At 39.1% G+C, this 17,476-nt stretch overlaps 1 protein-coding gene across 1 annotated transcript in view; it reads right to left on the bottom strand.

Moving 5' to 3' along the window:
* ACSL3 (acyl-CoA synthetase long chain family member 3) overlaps nucleotides 1–17,476 on the bottom strand; it is a 65,569-nt gene that overhangs the window by 36,468 nt on the left and 11,625 nt on the right. The window contains exon 2 of the mRNA XM_038585874.1: nucleotides 10,711–10,769. The gene's annotated coding sequence lies outside the window, so the exon portion shown is untranslated. The remainder of the gene's footprint in view (nucleotides 1–10,710; nucleotides 10,770–17,476) is intronic.

Raw genomic sequence — 17,476 nt, 5'->3', positions numbered from 1 at the left:
TCCATTATAGCTTCATTTAAATATTTAACTATATTAACTATAGTAAATATTAACTATACTAACTCCCACGTAAAAAAAAAAAAAGGTACAATACAAATCATATAAAAAGCTTCCATAGACATGTATATTTTAGTAACAGGAAAAAAAAAAACTATTAAAAAAAAAAACCAACTATAAATGCCTGTATTGTAGGGGAGCGGGAGACCAGCAGGTGGCCACAGGCATCCCGTTCATATTAATAAATGGTTTTATCTGCTTAGATCTAGTTGCAGCCGTCTAAACAACTCCAAGAACCTCACAGGCTCAGGAGAGATACAACACAGCAGTATCTCCATCCACTCACTTCCCCGAGCTGGAGGACTCAACGATGGAAATCCAGTTTAGCTCAGGCCTGCAACGCTCACAGGAGGGAGGCCAGCAGACACACTCCATTATCCCATTACCTGGCTACAAAAGCAGGTCCTGCTGCCCCTCCCACTCCCACCCCATCCAAATTGCCACCTGTAAACCTCTCCTTTCAGAGCAGGGCAGAGCCCATCACTTGGAAACTCTTCTGCAAATCTGCTGGGAGAAAAGACGATACTCCTGGAATCTTTTTTTTTTTTTAAAGATTTTATTTATTTATTCATGAGAGATACACAGAGAGAGGCAGAGACACAGGCAGAGGGAGAAGCAGGCTCCATGCAGGGAGCCCTATGTGGGACTCGATCCCGGGACCCTGGGGTCACGGCCTGAGCCGAAGACAGATGCTCAACCGCTGAGCCACCCAGGTGCCCCTACCCTCAGATTCTTATTTCCTATGTGTTCCTTACAGCTACAACACCCAAACACACATCAACACTATTCATATCTGGGAAAAATACAGTTTAGCATCTTATCTCTGAGGAAGTACAAATAAGTGGACTGCAGAAGGATGGGCATCAAGGAATCAGTATTTGCTAGGTGAGATGTGCCTGGAAGTTTTTACCAAGCTTGCAGTAAATGGGGAGCAATTTGGAGTACCAATAATACAAGCACTGCGTAGGGAGCTTTATATCATCTCTGTGTTACAAAAAAAAAAAAAAAAACCATTTCAAACAGATGGTGCTCAAAGACACTTACAGCTAACAGATGAGGTGGGATGTTAACCTTCATGTTTTCGTCACTGCCACCCAAGATTTTTAATTTCTCCACACTCCCTAAACTCCAGGGTTAATACTTTATCGTTAAAAAAAACAAAAAGGGGGGAAAAAAGTCCTTCACTACTTTGGAGACACTCCTTCCCAAAAGTCACATTCTACAGAAATCAAAAACTCCTTGAAACATTATCTAAATTACTTGAAACTGGGTCAAGAAAGGCAAAAAGAAAGATGTCCTAGGGATCCCTGGGTGGCGCAGCGGTTTAGCACCTGCCTTTGGCCCAGGGCGCGATCCTGGAGACCCGGGATCGAATCCCACGTCGGGCTCCTGGTGCATGGAGCCTGCTTCTCCCTCTGCCTGTGTCTCTGCCTCTCTCTCTCACTATGTGCCTATCATAAATAAATAAAAATTAAAAAAAAAAAAATGTCCTTCCCAGACAGGGCCCTAATGAGTTGTAATGAGAAATGCAACCAGAATTGGCTCTCAGGACAAAGCTTCTCTGGAGGCGGAACCCTGGCTCTGATGAAGATGCTCACTTCTCCGCTCCCCACGAGTAAAACCATAATAGAAATTATATGAATACATAGCTGGCTCAGGAGAATGGTTTTAAAACATTCACTAAATTTCCTGCCAAAAAATAAAAAAATTAAACTAAAAATTTTTTAAAGGCAGATTCCACCATCAGAGTTTTTCCTACTTCTTACAAATATCAACATAAAGCTTTTTAGTTGCCTCAGCACTACACAATATGGTGGTTCTCACTCTTTACTGACGGAAACACAAAGAACTTCTCCTTCCTAAAACTCCAAATATTAACACAGTGCTTAGCAACTCTGAAAATTTCAACTCTGACCCCACAGTTGTTACAGCTCTACGAATTTATTAGATTGTATGGCTGAAAATCAATGCCACTTACCCATACAAGTACTTCCCTAATACAACAAATAAAATGGTTATAAAATTCTATACTGGAAAGTCTACTAAAAGCATTATCAGAGGCTTGAGTCATTATTATCATCTGAATTAGATTAACTTCCAAATTCACAACTAAGAAATTTTATGAGGAAATAATAGTTATGCCCTTTTCTTTTTAAGAAAACTGACTGAGCTTGTGTTTATTCTAACCACAGGAAATGAAATTTTGGCCCTGAAGACGTACTGGGAGGGAGGAAGGAAAGAGAAGGAAGGAAGGGGGGGAAGGGGAGAAAGAGGGAGGGAAGGAAGGAAGGAGGGAGGGAGGGAAGAGGGAAGCTCAGCAAGTCTTTGCCAGAATCATATTTACATTAAAAATTGAAAAGCAGCTGAACAGTGCCAACTCACTTTACATAACTTTCAGTTATTCACTGTAATTTTTAAACTTTTTCAATCCTTTTATTATAATAGTTGAAATAACAGTAGGGCTCGAATATTCTCTTTGAACCACAAATACACTCCCCTGACTTCCCTAATGCCGATCAAGACACATTTTTTTAAATTTCTTTCATCCTGCTTTCCTTCTCTAGTGTCCAAACCAGATGTTCTTTCCAAAAAAGGGTTGAGTCTTTTTTTTTTTTTTTTAATCTTATTTATTTGTTCATGAGAGAGACAGAGAGAGAAAAGCAGAGACACAGGCAGAGGGAGAAGCATGCTCCATGCAGGGAGCCCGACGTGGGGCTCAATCCCTGGTCTCCAGGATCACGCCCTGGGCTAAGGGCGGCGCTAAACCAAGAGCCACCGGGGCTGACCAAAAGGGTGGAGTCTTGAAGAAAATCAAACAGAAAACTAAGAAAGGTAATTTATATGTTTCTTAGCTTGATACAGAACAAGGGGTTTTGGTGATGGTGGGAGGGGGTTTCCTAAATTGTTGTCGTGAGTTAAAATACAATGTAGTACTGGTCTCAGGAGGTGAATTCAGTGATTCAGCACTTACGTACAACACCCAGTGCCATCACAAGTGCCCTCCTGAATGCCCAGCACCCATCTGGCCCATCCCTGCCCATCTCCCTCCATCCCTCAGTTTGTTCTTTATTTTTAAGAGCCACTTATGGCTTGTTTCCCTCTCTCCTTCAGAAAAGGTTTTAAACACGCATAAACATGTGCAAATATACACTTACACTAGTCTCAGCTTTGCCAATAGATACTATGAGATCCTGTCTAAATCCATAAATTGTATTTTCTCCTCATTAATGTTGATGGAATTCAAGTAAATCTATTTTAAGATTAAACTGAAGTGCCTGGGTGGCCCAGTTGGTTGGGCATCTGCCTTCAGCTCCAGTCTTGATCTAGGGGTCCTGGGATCAAGACTCACCTCGCATTCGGTTCCCTGCTCATCGGGGAGCCTGCTTCTTCCTCTCTCTCCCACTCCCTCTGCTTGTGCTATCCATCAAATAAATAAATAAAATATTAAAAGGGGGAGCTAAACTATACTGATGCCAAGGGCTCCCAAATCAATTTTGGAGTACGGACAAGTATCAAACACTGAAAAAGTAAATGACCAAAGAATCCCTTTCTATCCATTATCTTCTATACAAGGCACTCTTCCTTGATGGGAGAGGGGCCTGGGGCTGGGAAGTAGAGCAAGAGTTCTTATGCTTCTTAAAAAGACAAGCAAAAAACACTCAAGAGGCAGGGCGCCTGGGTGGCTCAGCAGTTTGAGCATTTGCCTTTGGCTCAGGGCGTGATCCTGGGTCCTGGGATCGAGTCCCGCATTGGGCTCCCCCACAGGGAGCCTGCTTCTCCCTCTGCCCATGTCTGTGTCTCTCTCTCTGTGTCTCTCATGAATAAATAAAATCTTTAAACACACACACACACACACACACACACTCAGGAAGATTTCTAAGGTCCTCTTCCAAAATTCTAACACTTTCTAACCAGATCAGACTGTCTTCATAGCAGTCAAATGAACAGGTACAAGAAGGGAATAAGGGAAATCTACTTCCTTTTCATTTTCTTTCTTTTTTTTTTTAAAGATTTATTTACTTATTCATTCAGAGAGAGCAAGAGAGAGGCAGAGACACAGGCAGAGAGAGAAGCAGGCTCTATGCAGGAAGCCCGACACGGGACTCGATCCCGGGTCTCCAGGATCACACCCCAGGCTGCAGGCGGCGCTAAACCGCTGCGCCACCGGGGCTGCCCTCCTTTTCATTTTCAATCACGTGAATACACAATCTTCACAGCAAAAAATACTTAAAATATCATCAAAAGACAATATGGACGGCCTGTGAGTATATGCCAGTGCTTAACAGACTGATCCAACAAACATAGAAATGGCTCGCCTCTGTCTGGGTTAAATTTCCTGCCAAGTAAATTTGCTTCAAACCAACCAACACATACACACACACACACACACACGCACACACACACATACCAGTTTTAATGCACTGAGCAAAATATGGCTTCATATATTCATCCTCACCTCTTGTGTCTCAATCTACATAACTCAAACAGTAAGAGTCAAGTACTGCTAGATTAAGCAGATAAATGTATAAAGCCTAAAGTCTACACAAAAAAGCAGCTACGTGATCTTTCTATCATGAGAATTTCCCTTCACTCTTACTTTGGTGCAGCCAGGCTTGATAAAAAACAGAAGGTACCCAGTTAAATTTAAATTTCAGAATAACAATGAACAAATTTTAGTATACATATGTCCCATGCAATGTCTGGAACATGAAGTAAAAAAATTATTCAATTTTTACCCAAAATTCAGATTTAACAGAGCGCTTACGTTTCATATGGCAACCCTAGTCCCATCCCCAGTCTGCCACAAAGTAGGACAATTCATTAGGACGACCAACCACTCTGGGGTGCCTCGCTCTGGGGTTTCCCCAGACTCAGGACTTTCAATTCTAATAGCAGGAAAGTTTTAGACAAACCTGAGTAAGCTGCTCTCCCTACAATTCACCCTCTCATGGAATAAGCCCACAAATTGTAGCCTGGATTCTACCACTACTTAATTTTGGTCTTTTGTTTATGAAACAACTTTTCTGTATCTTATTTTCCCATCTGTCCTCATTTATCTCATGCACAAAATTTAAAGTGAGGATAAAATGGAATGCAGCAAATAATAAAGGATTCTGGAAAAATGCAAAGGCATCATAAATGCTAGTTATCAGTCTAGTTGGTTTGGGTACAAAGTACTGTTTATGCAAAGTTTCAAAGCAGATGGGTACTTGGTTTTATTTACATACTTTACATCATCTAACTGAGGGTACTATTAACTTGCAACACTGGTTTGACTGCATATAAAAAATGTTCAATAGACTTGCTCCTTTTAGAACTATGGCAATAAGCTCTCAGTCTGATGCTGGCCTTCGCGTTTATTCATTGTGTAAAAGGGGACAAGTCCTGTAACATTCCAGAGCTTCAGGTTCACTGTAGAACTGGAGTGATAATAATTAATACCTCACAAAAGTCCCTTTATGAATGAAGAAAGTAGGTGGAAACACCCTACATAAACCACAAAATACAATGCATGTTTTCGTAGCACTTGAAATTCATTAATGCCAAACTATGTAAACCAATATTTTACTTTCACCATAACTATTTCCTATTTATACCCCCACTGATACTGAAGATGCTGAAGTCACCTGCATGCTTACTGAGAGCCCAAGCCCTGGAACCAAAAAGAGGGAGTCTGACACTTAGCAATACTACTTAATAAAATGTCACTTACTTTCCAAAGCCTCAGTGTCCTCACCTGTAAAATGCAAAGACCACTAGGATTCAGCAGCTAGCACCTGTGAAGGGCTGGTATGTTTGCCTCACCAGAAGCACTCCAGCCTCCGCTGTGGATTACTATCATTTCAGGTTTCACACATTTAAGATTCTAAATGTTAGAAGCAGCTAAAATCATAGCTCCATCCATAAAATTCCTTATAAAATAAGTAAAGAGAATAAGGATACTTAACACATCTCGTATAAGCATCTCTAGTTCACCAGCCAATTTAGGTGATTTCTCCTCTCCAGGAGCTTCCGTTAGATGATGACAAATTTATTTTTAAGAAAATACATATATGAAGATTTTTTTTTTCTCATGGCTTGTACTCCATGCTAAAGTTTAAATATCCTTGGATTTTATGACATGGAACTATTGGATCCCACTCTGTGGACCCCACTCCAATCCCAAAGGTAAAGAATACACATGGAATGTAATTTGGGACCCACTCTGTGTAACCAACTCAATTTCACCTGGCCTCCATACCACTAAAGATGAACCTCAACAAAATTCCCTCTCAGGGTTTTTACAGTCTTGTGTCTATCATTCATAACCGCATGCCAAGACCCAGTGACACACAGGGGGAGTCCCCAGAGGTGGCTCTGTTGTCCATTCATCAACCCTATCGTGTGGTAGATCCCCAAACACTCCCCCTCAGACAACTCACACACACATACACAGGCTCAGGGTTCTGAATCATTTTGCGTCAACTTCCTCATCTAAGGGAAAACCTATTCCTATGCTCCTTTCTACTCACCTTCCAAGTCACATAACTCCCCTCGTCTTATCATATCCAAAAGAAGTGACATGAAATTCTCTATAAAGAAGTGCAGCTTCTTATCCTAGAATTTTGTTTAAGGTTAATCCACTGGAGGGAAATGGCGGGAATGGCATGTTTAGTCATCATATTATCCAAACGGCAGGGCAGGGAAACCAAACCTAGGAGCCCTACTTCATAGCACGGTTTTGACAAATTCAGTGTGTACTAACCAGCCAAGAATTAAATGCCCTGATTGTATTATAATAATACTGAACAGGACTATTTACCCCTGCAGTACTAATTCTTTACTTATTCCAATTATCTCCAAAATGCTTAATGAGAGCCACCTATATAAATACTTCAGGAGACCAGGAACTGTTTAATTACATAAGGACATCAGCCTGGCTGGCTGATACTTGAGCGTCTTAGTAATTTCAACTCAATCCAGGTAAGTACTTTATTTAGTATTACATGAACCTAAACCTAAGAGTGGATCAGATGTTGGTTCAACTAACAATTTCACTTTTGAACTTAACTATTTTCTTCCCTACAGTAAAAATAGAAAATAAAATTAAAGAAAATTCAAAGGCCAGAAGCTAAATAGTTGCAAACATATGAAACACGACAGCAAAAGTAACGTGATTAAAATGAGCAAAATAAAACATGTTTGAGAAGAGAGAATTCAGGTAAATTTAGCCTTTGAGAATGTAAAGAGATTAATGTGTCAAAATTAAGATTTTTATGATAATTTTAGTTTACACCATCTAAATCTATCCAATCTAAATCTATACCTTTCAATTTTAAGAATTTGTAAATTGTGGGTAACCCCAATGGCCGAGCGGTTTGGCGCCACCTTCAGCCCAGGGCGTGATCCTGGAGACCCTGCAGGGAGCCTGTTTCTCCCTCTGCCTGTGTCTCTGCCTCTCTCTCTCTGTGTCTGTCATGAATAAATAAATAAAATCTTAAAAAAAAAAAAAAAAAAAGAATTTGTAAATTGTTCATTTAGTAAGATTTCTGAGTTATTTCCTTATCTTTTCCTCAATATCCCTCCTCACCCCAAAAGCCCTTTATCTGTATCTTGCATATCAGTTAAAAACAAACTTAAGGGGCACCCGGGTGGCTCAGCTGGTTAAGCTTCCACCCCTTGATTTCAGCTCAGGTCATAATCTCAGGAGTTGTGAGATCAAGCCCCAGGTCAGACTCTGCGCTGGGCATGAAGCCTGCTTAAGATTCTGTCTCTCGGGTGGGGGGAAAAAAAAAAAAGATTCTGTCTCTCACCCTTGTCCCTCTCCTATCTCTATCTCTCTCTCTCAAGAAAAAAAAAAAAAAAAAAAAAAACCTTAAGAAAAGCAGAATATAATATATAGTAAGAACTTGTAAGTATGTTGTAGAAGTATGTAACTACAAGATAAATAACCTGCATCACAACCAACAGTATATCAACTTAATTATTTGATTAAACATTAAATAGTTAAGAATAAGGTTTAAATATGCAATACTTCCTTTAGTCAAAACTTAAGTCTTTTACTATATTTCACTTTATCCATATAATCATATTCTATTTTTTTTAATTCCTTACATAAATTTTCTCTTTCCAATAAACTATTTTACCACTAATAAAGCTTTTCTGAAACAAGAGGTTTCAAAAATAAAGCTATGAAGATATGATCTTCCCTCTCTTCCATTCTCCAGCATGCCTAGCTTTCTGGCCTCTGCTGCTTTTCCATTAAGTGCTTAAAACCTAGACTGTGTCTTAAAAATAGAAGGCACAAGAAAAAGGAATCTATCTTCAACAGCTATGAGAAATATTTGGCTGAACTCTAGGAAATCTTTTCCTGTTATTCCAAAAAACAGCAAACCTGCTGCTGTCCCCATCCCTTCAAACTTCAACTCTAGATCACGTTCACATACAAATGGCAATACTCTGAATAATCTCTTCACTGCATGGCTATATGCACAGATAACCCTTTCTGCTACCATCTGAATATGGAACACTGGATCATCAAGATAACTGATGAAGTCCCGAGGGCCATCAGAACTTGTCCACTCTAGGAAACATTTAAATATAAATCATCAGAATCAGACAGAACATACTTTTTAAAATCAATATAACTGAACACCAAGAAAAACATAAGAATAACAGACAGCTGTGCATCTCTAAGAGTTAAGACACCAGACAATACCTATGGTACTGGATCTACATTTTTTCATGTACAATTCTGTTAATGTTCTCCTTTAAATACTACACGCTCCTTCTCGATGGACTACTAACACCATCAGCATTAATATAAAACTAATCAAAATCTGCTTCTCTATATTTTTTACGGTGTTCACAACACTTTATCACACAAAGGACTTGTCCACATGCAAATCAGTTCAATTCTTCCATCATTTCTGAAGTCATAGGCCTTGTGAAGATGCACAGATCCTACATGTGACATGGCAGGGTTCTTATAATTTAGAAAACAAGACCCTGGGTTCCTCAAACGGTCTGAGATTCCCTTTACTTCACAATATACTGCACCTGTATACAGTGACAAATGTCCTCTTCCTTTTTGGGTACCTGATCCAGTCTAAGCAAAATGATGAAAGACAAAGTTACTTTAGTCACTTTGCCATAGCCTTTGTTTCCCATGCACCACTTCCCTACCCCCTAAGTAGATGTACTAAAACTCCAAAATCACTTCCCTGTCTACCCCAAACCAGCCAAGCCTCTACAAAGGCAATACTAGCTGCAGTCATGTATATAAACACCTTACTATTTAATACCCATTGTTTAATACATAGTAAATTAGTTGTTTTAAGTAGGCTCCATGCCCAATGTGGGGTCTGAACTCACAACCCAGAGATTGAGAGTCGCATGCTCTACCAACTAAGCTAGCCTACATAGTAAATTATCTTTGCAATTTCAATTTTTATTTATAAATCTAAATTCTTAGCTAGAAATTCAATGTTTGGAGTTTCCAAATCCCACTACCCACCAAAAGAAATTTATAGAGAAAGTACTGTGTTCTAATGTATTTACTTAGTAATTTCAAAGCACTCCTCATGTGGCCAAGTACATGACTCAAGAAAATGTAGGCAAAGAAATATCTAAAACAAAGTGAAAGCACATCAAGGGGCAAAGAATATTCCTCTTCCCATCACACCTGCTTCATTACGAGATGGTCATCTTGGAAATGCACATTAAAAAAAAGGTCAAAAGGACACATTCCAAACTGGGAAGGTATAGTTCCCTCCCAGTAGAATCATGGAAACAATGAAGTTACCCTTTTACTTATGAATTCTATACTGTTTAGTTTTTAACAATAAATATAATATGTATTTGCATTCTTTTAAAAATCCACAGAAAACAAAGAATAATAAATTTGATGTGGGCAAAGACTTTTGTGGGGGGGTGCAAAGATTTTGAAATATCATCTTCTAAAACAGAACATAAATGTCAATATTCATGATTCTAACTGACAAAAATGTTTACTGCTTTTATATTCCCAAAGCATTTTACCAACATGGACTATTCCTTATAACAGTTCTATCCAATTTTACTTATACTTCTCAGATGCTACAAAGTTTCAATTCACTTGATCCTCAAGTTCTTGCCCCAAAATTTCAAGAAACTAATTCACCCCACAAGCCACAGTAAGGGAAGAATGAATCTTACCACACTCCCACACTCCACCCCACAACAACTATGAGTAACATGCAGAACTTGCTGCAAGTTAACAAAAAAGCCCACTGCTGTTTTCCTGGCCTAGAACCTACAACTTCTGTTAAAATGTCCAGTTAGGAATTTAAAATAACACTAACACAAATTTAAAATGACCAGCACATAATGAAATGGTAGTAGTATTAGCGCTAAACTCCATAAAATAGAGATGTTACTGAGTTCAAACTCTCACATAGATATGAAATTCAATTCGAGTAAAGGAAGATCAGTGATACTGTTCCAATGGGTTTGTACTGAATTAAAATTACTAGGAAAGCTACCTTCTCCTAACTTTCATAATTCTACAATCACAAAATGGAAAGAATTTTTTAAAATCTCTTGACAATTTAGACACACTTAATTTTAACTTAATACATTTTATGCTTAACAGAAGTCTTTTGTTGTTAAAAAATAAATAAATAAACATTTTACCAGTTGACAATGGTAGGAGGTACTAGTGCCTTCAAGATATGCTCCTTTTGTTTCAATACCTGTCAAAACAATCATAAAAAGACAAATATTACTACTTGTAGTCTAGTTAGTCAGAACCAAATATCAGCCTTTTTCTGGAAACACTTTTACTTCCAAAAACTCTTAGGAAAATACCCGCTTTTGCTGAAAACACCATCTATCACACTAGCAAATGACATTTTATCATGTAATATTTCACCAAAAAAGTGTATTACATATCACTACACACCTATTAGAATGCCCAAAATCCAAAATACCGCATCACCAAATGCTAGCAAGAATACAGCACAAGAGGAACTATTCATTGCTGGTGGGAATGCAAAATGCATGGAAGTTTGGCAGTTTCTTAGAAAACTAAACATATTCTTTACAAGATGATTCAGCAAATGAGCCTCCTTGGTACTTACTCAAATGAGTAGAAAGCTTACGACTAATGGGAAAAAAAAAAAAAAAAACTACATACAAATATTTACAACAGCTTTATTCTTAACCGCCAAAACTTGGAAGGAACCAAGCTGTCCTTCAGTAGGTGAAAGGATAAACTGTGGTGCATCCAGACAAGGGAATATTATTCAGCACTAAAAAGAAACAAGCTATCAAGCCTCGAAAAGACATGGAAGAAACTCAAATGCACATCACTAAGGGAATGAAGTCAACCTGAAAAGGCCAACATAGACTGTACGATTCTGACTCTACGACACTCCGGGAAAGGAAAAGCTACTGAGACAGTAAAAGGTTGCCAAGGGTGAAGGAGGAAGGTGGGATAAACAGGTAAAGCACAGAGGATTTTCTGGAAGGTAAAACCACTCCGGATACTATTAATGGTAGACAGACATCACTGCATATTTCTCAAAACCCACAGAACATACAACACCAAGAGTGAGTCCTAATGTAAAATAAGGACTTTAAATGATGACATGTCAGTGTAGGTTCACTGACTGTAATGAATGTACCATTCTGGTGTGAAATTATTGATAATGGGGGAAGCTGGCATGTATGAGGTCGAGGGTATATGGGAAAACTCTGTACCTTCCGCTCAATTTTGCTTTCAACCTGAAACTCACTAAATAATAAAGTTTATTTTTAAAAAAAGGTCCATCCAAACTGTTAAAGCATATACTTGAGTTTATTCTCTCATGATGGTAATGGTCAAGAATAATTAATAAGATTTATAAACAGTATTTCACTGTGCATACAACACTTTCATCCATTATCTCAATGACTTTCTCAATCGCTTATGAAGCAGACAGGTTTGCGGTCATTATAGTCATTAAAAAAATAATTTAACATCATCCCAAACTCACAGAGCCTATGAGTGGAACAGGTAAGTACTTTGACAAAATCTAGCACATCACTACGCATTATTAAGTTCCTTATTCCCTGTAAAGTAGCCAGATTCACTAAAAAAAAAAACAAAAACAAAAACAAAAAACAACAACAACAAAAAAAAAAAAAACAGGCCTTACAGCCAGAGATATTCCTGGACCCCAAACCCACAGTGTTTCTCAGGAGCTATTACTCCAAACAGATTCATTCACTTATTCATCCATCCATCCGGGAGGGGTTACTCATAAATGTACCTATTTCTGATGCTAGTTTCCTCATACATAAATAGTGACAACAACATATATAAACAATTCATATCCAGAATATTTGTTCAATTTCTATAAAGAAAACTCAGTAGAAAAAATAACCTACATTATGTCCACGGGAAGAAATCTAAATGCCCATTAACTGAAACAGCCTCACTATCAAAGAACACAAATAAAAACATCATTTCTCCCTATCGAATTTTTTTAATTAAAAAAAAATCAAACATTGGCAAGGATATAGGAAACAAGAGCGCTCTTGGCTTTGTTGGGGGAAGTGCAGCCACTTTGGAGAACAATTTGGCAGCCATCTAGCAGAAGCTGAAAATGTAAATTCCTATGACCTAGCAAATGCCTCCTAAAAAAATTTGCCCTGGAGAAATTTTGGCACATGTGTATACTTACTTTACCGTATTTTGTTTTGTTAATTAAATGGTCCAACATGATGACAGGTCCCAGTATTTAATTGGCCCTTAATAAATGTTGAATCTCCTCAACAACTAGTTAGTGAATGCCTACTCGGCTCCATACCCAATGCTTCCTATTCTGGAAATGGGCCCATGATACTCAAAAAGCTCCACTCCAGTGGCAGAGACAAGGCAAATAGTCCTGACATGACAAAAACTACTGCATAAGGAGACAGGCTGTATTTAGAAAACAGACAGAAAACGCAGTCTTCTGTCTAGGAGGGGTAAAGAAGGTCAGGGAAGGCTAAGAACTGAGTGGATCCACAGATTGTTGGCAAAGGACATAAGAGAGGAAACCACAGGCAGTAATAATAGCATCTGCAAAAGCACAGAAGCATTTGAGAACTCTGAAGTACCTGTAAGCAGGCTGATTGATGACCCCAGAGGTATTGGGCCCTAATCCTTGGAACCTGTGAATGTTACCTTAATTGGGAAAAGGGTCTTTGCAGGATCTGGGAATGAGGGAGCAGTCTGGGGTGATCAGCTGGGCCCTAAATGCCATCACAAGCGTCCTTAGAAGAAAGGAGATCTGACACTCAGAGATGGCAATGTGAAGACTGAGAAGAGATGTAAAGCACTGGCCTTGGAAGGCTGGAGCAAGGCCACCAAATGTAGCAGGCACAGAAACTGAAGAGGCAAGAACAGATTCTTCCCGGTGGGGGGGGGGGGGGGGGCTCTGCCAACCCCTTATTTCAGCTCAGCAAACTTCTGGCCTCTTTGAACTGTAGGATAATAAATTTGTTGTGCTCAGCCACCAAATGTGTGGTGTTACAGCAGCTCTAAGAAACAAAGGCAGGATCTTACTGGCACTGCCCTGTATGCCATGCTAAGTGCAAATGGCTTAGCTATTACCCAAATCTCTTAAGAGCCATCCAGATTTGTATGCAGGAGAATAGTCTATCAGCTCTCTCATATTGCCAAATCTCATGCCAATGTGGGGGATTTATAGGTATGGGGGGAGGGGGTAGGACTAGTAACAGAAAGACCTGCTTCTCCCTGTGCCCCTCCCCCTGCTCATGCTCCCTCTTCCCTCACCTCAAATAAATAAAATCTTTAAAAAAAAAAAAAAAAAACCAGATACAGTAGGACAAAAAAGTTGAGAATATTTTCCCAGAAAGGAAAGCAAAATCAAAGAAATAGAAAACTGAAGTCAAAAAGATTTTTTAAGAGTAAGGTTATAGCCAGGGCATAGGAATACTGGGGCAAAGGGGCTCAAGGTTCCAACAGTCCAGGTTCAGCCACTCACCAAAGACAGAGAGAAGCGGTGGGGAAACAAGAAAGGAAACGTATTTCAGAGAAGCCCACACCAGGAACACAGTGGACTCATGCCTCCAAAGTACTGAAAATACTTGAAGGTTTATGCAAGGAAAATGTGGGACAAAGGTGGGTGGGTACATGCAGGTGGGCAGTAAAGGTCGCTGGGTCACTGCCTTGGGATCAACCAGGCAGGGCCTTGCTGGCTCAGGGCACTGCTTGAAGGGGAAGTTTTGGTTCCCATCATAAGATGTTTTGTGCAAGGTCTTAGGCCTGAGTTAAAGAGATGAGCTGGAAAAAAAAATAAGAAAGTTTGAGGTCAAGACTGAGGTAGTCGAGGTCCTTTTGCAATGTATCAAATTAACCCAAAGACCAAGTTCCACTAAAAGGGGCTCTAGAAAAAACAAAGAGAATGAAGAGGCGGAAATTATTGAAGAACTCAACGATAAAATATCCTTGAGCTGATGGATGCTAGTCTTCAGAGGGCAAGGGCCCACGGAGCACGGCACAGGTGAAGGCGGGGCGGAGAATAACTGACTTCTAGACACACAGCCTTGTGAATTCGCAGAGCACTAGGTTTAAGAATATCCCAAAAGCTTCCAAAAAACAAAACCCAGGTCACCTACAAATAACTGTATAATTGACCAATAAATAAGGATACTTTACAGAGTAAAAGCATGTGCTATAAGATATAATTTGAAAGTGTTCCAGACAAACCAGGACGTATAGTCTCCCTTCCTATAAAGGAGTAAGAAATCACACTGGCCTCAGATGTCTTTGTAACCCTAGAAGGCCATCAACAATGCCTTCAAAGTTTTGAGGGAAATGAATTTTAAACTAGAATTCTACTGCTAGCCAAATTCCTGATCAACTGCAAGTAGAATAAAGAAATTTTCAGAGATGTAAGGATTCAGGAATTTATATTCTGCAAACATACTCTGCTAAGAAATCACTTTAAAAAGTCCTCCATCGAAAAAAAAAAAAAAAAGTCCTCCATCGGGCAGCCGGGGTGGCTCAGGGGTTTAGTGCCATCTTTGGCCCAGGGCGTGATCCTGGGGTCCCGCATCGGGCTCCCTGCATGGAGCCTGCTTCTCCCTCTGCCTGTGTCTCTCATGAATAAATAAAATCTTTAAAAAATAAAATAAAAAGTCCTTCACGAGGTGCACATATTCCTTTGATAGTAATTTTAAAGGCAATTTTATTAAAACTAGAACTGACCTACAGTTTTGTACTATTTTACAAGATTTTACAAGTCCACAGGTTAAGGGCTTAGACCATCACTCACTTGCTAGTCTCAAGTCACCAGTTGGGTACAAATCAAGGATTCCTACAATCCCCTCCTCAGGTTCGATAATTTGCTAGAATGGCTCACAGAGCTCAGAACACACATTACTGCTGTCTAGCGGTTTATACACAGCGCAGCTCAGGAATAGCTGGATGGAAGAGACACACAGGGCAAGTGATGAAGGACAACAGAACTTCCAAATCCTCTCCCAGGGCTCCACCTTCCCAGCACCTGCCCAGTTCACCATTGTGGAAGCTTCACACTGTCCAGGAGTTTCTATCTCTTGGCCCCCTGCACTCCACATAGGAGGTTGAGGGGTGAGGCTATAGACTCTAATCGACTCTCATCTCTCTAATCGCTGGGTCTTTCTAGTGACAAGTCCCATCCTGAGGCTATCTTGAGACCCCCACCCTAAACTGCTTCATTAGCATCAACTCAGGCAGAAGCGTTTACAAATAACAAAAGACTCATGGTTCAAGAACTTCCAAGGGTCTCAGGAGCTATATGTCTGTAGTGGGGACCAAGACCAAACGTATTTTCGTATTATACTACAGGATTCTATTGCCATTCTCTATATTGGCAGTTTAAGTGGGAGGGAAAGGTGTGATCATGTCAGTATATGTTTAAAAAGAAGTAAGGAAAATAAATGTCAATTATTAACTTTAAAAGGAATGCCTTACTCAGAAACAAAAGAAAACTTCTTTAACTTAATAAAATATATCCGAAACCAACACCAAATATCATACTTAAAGGTACTTTCAGTATTAAAGGCAATGGAGGCCAGTTGTAACCACCATCACTGACATTGTTAAGAAGGCTCTAGCCATATGTAGTTAAGTATGGCTTGTCCAAATTGTGCTCTAAATGTAAAATATACATAGAATTACAAAGACTTAGTATGGAAAAAAGTATAAAACATATCATTAAAAATTTTATATTGAAAAAAAAGTAAAAAAAAAAAAAATTTTATATTGATTATATGTTGAAATAATATCTTAGATACAAGCAGTCCCCCCACCCTTATCCCCAGTGGGCCTAATACCATAGATAGTACTGATCCCCGTCCACACCGTTTTCTCCTATTCATGCATACCTATGACAAAGCTTTGTTTATAAACTAGGCACAGTAAGATATTAAAAATGTCACAAGGTTAAAAAGAAAAACACAGGCCCAAACAGTATCACTGAAGCCAAACCACCATTTAAGGACTTAATACCTAATCTTACAGTTTCTACCTCTCCAAGAAATGTAGCCTCAATGGGTCAGTCAGGAATTTTCTGATCAGCATCAGTGAGGTAACAGGTCACATGGGCTTTGTCCACACAGCCCCAAAAGAAGATGAGTTTAATTTCCATATTAAGAACCCCTGCCGTTCCCATCCCAAGATCTTGAAACAATCCTTTTCTTTTGTTAAGAACTTTCTCACCCACCCTCTTCCATTTTCTACACCCCCCCCATCCCCGCTCCCCCTACTCACTAAATGGGATGCTGCCTCAGTCATGAATAGTTTAATAAGACCAATTAGGTCTTCAAATTTACTGGTAAAATTTTGTTTTTTAACTGCAATAACTAATAAAATATACAATTATAACAATATATTAGTATATATTATATACTATAATAAAAGCTATGTTAACTGTACTAGAACTAAAATTAAAAACTTGATTTAGAAATGTGAATGTAGTCTCTCAAAACATTTAACTGTACTGTACTCACCTTCTTGTGATTACTTGATACTAATTCCGAAGTTTATCTAGAGGAAAATATTTTTTTAAGATTTGCTAATGAAACTTGAGAACAAGAATACTTAGTACATACTTGCCCTATTAGAGATCAAAACTAACACTGTTTTTGATCTCTAACTGATCTCTAACTGTTGTGGTACAGAATTTTAAAACCAGAAAACAGTCACGAGATTTTTATATTTGACAACAGGAGCACTTCAGATCAGTGGTCAAAAGATTATTCAATACATTAAGCAGCATTAAAGAAAACTCAGCTAAGCCAAAGTGGATTGAAGTCCAAGAAGGACAAGGAGCACATCAGTGAAGCCAACATTCAGCGTGGTAATAACCTCTCTTCCACAGCTCCCATGTCCCAAAGAGGATTTGTTCCTAAGTCTTTTTCTGAT

This window comes from Canis lupus, chromosome 37 (genome assembly GCF_011100685.1).
Source record: "Canis lupus familiaris isolate Mischka breed German Shepherd chromosome 37, alternate assembly UU_Cfam_GSD_1.0, whole genome shotgun sequence".
Lineage (NCBI taxonomy): Eukaryota > Metazoa > Chordata > Mammalia > Carnivora > Canidae > Canis > Canis lupus.
Note: the sequence above shows the minus strand (reverse complement) of the source record. Positions and strands in the feature narration are given on the sequence as shown.